Here is a 2905-nt window from a genome sequence, read left to right as displayed (position 1 = left end):
AGCACCTACAAAAAAATGGACAAAGAGAGACACTGAGAATTTACTGCACTCCACTTTTATACCCCATCAGTCAAACAAAGGATCTGAAAGATGAGTAACAGTACTACAGCAAAGGACAAACCAAGAAATGAGTTACACTCAACGGTAGCTTTACACCCAGTCACATCACAGTATTCTGTTTTCTCCTCTTCATTTCTTTTCCAGCAAAAGATGCATAAGAATGGTGGCTGACATGACAATGTCCCTCGTGTTGGGACAACGTTAAGGAAGAAACTCCAGCATGCTTCAGTCTCAGCATATGGACACCCTGAGTCATCTTCCCTCTTGCCTACACCTCCATCATCTGGCACTTACTATCACATTCCACTCTACAGGACATACCACAAAAGCACGATACAAAACAACCTCACACTAAGAGGAAGCTGCCAACACACACGGCTCCTTGCTTAGTGCTATCAAGGGAGACCTCACCTGACCATGATTCATAATCCTGCAACTTCTGACCAGTACATACATAAGGACTGACATTTAGGAATGAAACAGAAGCTCACAGCTCCAATACAGTCCAGAACACTGCAAGCATTTTAAATCTTATCACTTCAAAGTCTAGTATCTTCTGACCACCAAACTCCCATCTAGAGCAGACCACAGTCAGTTCTCTCTTCTAAGCTACTCCATTATGTAAAACAAACTCAGCATTGACTCACACAGAAACGCAAGGAAAATTTACAGGAATGAGCCAGACAGGAGCAATGGCGTCCACTCTGGAAAACCGTAACTGCTGATTCCAGCCTGAGTGCTGACTATTCATGCTTTTCCAAAATAAACTCTTTGCACATAAAATGCACTAAGAGAAAAGTGAATGCACCGTGAGTGCTGCTTCCACACCTTCTGAGCAGCAACTGACCAATAGCTACACGAGCTCTGAAAACATCTACAGCAACAAGATATCCTCTGGAGACGGACATACTATCTTCTGCTCTGAGACCCTGGGGTGAGTACCTAAGCACCCACCTCTCTCTGAGGTCATGCTCTCAAGCATACAAGCGAGTAGCACAGGAGAGATCTCCTACATTTTACAACTGAACAAGGTGAGGCACTGGAAGAGTCTTCTCTGACTTTGAATCAGGTCAGCTCTTGGCTGAAGCCCTGAAAAACCACAGCTTTTCAATCTGATAGTACCCATTAGAAAGGGAATCAATAGTGTCACACACAAGGCACACTAGACTACCTACTTGTTTTGTGCAGATCAAGGAGAACACAGCAACAAAATTAATAAAGAAACTTGCATCATACATAATCATTAGGAACCCAGCACCACCATTTGTGACCTCTAGGAAAGAACGAAAAGCAACAAAAGCTGCAGACCTTCTCTACCACAGCAGGCTAGGGTTCACAGCTAAATCTTAAACCAGATACACCTCCCACCACTTTAAGCAACCACCTAAAGCAAAGAAAAACACCCGAACAAACACATATCCAAAAAGTATACATAATGAACGCAAGAACCGCCTGGACTAATCAAGCAGGCCAGCAAGTTCAGTGTTCACTGCTGTTAATTAACATCAGCCAAGCACTTCATTGCTACAGCACATACTCACTGAACAACAGGACTAACAAGGAAAACAAAAGAAAAAGTTCACTTGTCTATAAACACAGACAAATCCAATCTATGAGATAGTTACCCTTGTTGTGCTCCCCTGAAACACTCTGCAAGCGTACTCCATGTTCAACTGCAGGTGGGAGAAACACAGGAGGAGATGCTTTCCTCGAACCTTCAGAACACGGCTGTACAATACAGTACATACGCGTAAGAATTTGTACAAAACAATTTTTTTAAAATAAAATCTAACAAAGGCTTTTGCATTTTAAATAAAAGGGCAAAAAAATCCTCACAATTCATCTAAACTATTCCATAATGTTGATTAAGGCTGGCAAATCACAGAGCCACACAAGAAATTAACACAGGAAATCAAGATGTTGATTGTGAACAAGAAGCTGCAGCTCTGTGTTGATTGAACATTGGCATCAAATTTGCACCTGGCATTCAAATATCAGCCTACATTGCTGGGGCACATGTCCCACAATGTTGAGTGAGTGCATCACTACGTTGCAAAAGCAAGATTTGATTTGCTTAAAGGCCAAAAAGGCAAAGCTGATAGCGATTAAGCTATCTAGAAAGTCTTGTATTTTTAAGAAAGGAGTGGGGAATTAGTTTTTTTCCCAACAACAAAGGCTAGAGGGGAAGTAGCTACAGACCCTGCTCACTCTCATCTTGAGAATTATCAGACAGAAAGGATAAACACAGCCAGCACACTTGGTGTCTGCTGAACATGATTTTCAAAATCGGATTAAGTCTATCTAGAGAAGACAGAGGTTCTATACAGAAAAATCTAAATGTCTGGGTTGCTCAGTGTATTGGCATCCGTTAAACTCTGACTGGATCAGCAGAATAGATCTGAATAGTAGGAAAAAAAAAATCCTCACAAAAATATGCCTGAGAAGTTCATAAGTTTAAAAGCAGCAATAAACTGCTGTATTAAAACTGTGCTAGAAAATCAACTCCAAAGCCTGCAGCCAGGAGGCCAACGTAAGTAGTCTGACATAACTTTGTCCCAGTACTATCTCAACAGAGAACCTACGCTACAGGTATTTCAATGACCCTCAGATACAGGACATCGAGCAGCAGCAACATGGGGTAAATAAGCCTCACCAGGGGCGGGGCTCAACGCAAAGGCAAGCTCTCACGTAGTTCTCATCTGGCTCTCCCACAGACCGGGGAGATGCACATATCACAGAAATACCTCAGAATCCCAGGGAGAATCAGACTCTTCCTTTTTCTCTGTTCCTACTGCTGGCAGAGCACCTACAAAAAAATGGACAAAGAGAGACACTGAGAATTTAC

This window comes from Coturnix japonica, chromosome 26 (assembly GCF_054131305.1).
Source record: "Coturnix japonica strain WE chromosome 26, WE-NBRP24, whole genome shotgun sequence".
Classification (NCBI taxonomy): domain Eukaryota; kingdom Metazoa; phylum Chordata; class Aves; order Galliformes; family Phasianidae; genus Coturnix; species Coturnix japonica.
The sequence above is the reverse complement of the archived record's forward strand: the minus strand, read 5'-3'. Positions refer to the sequence as shown.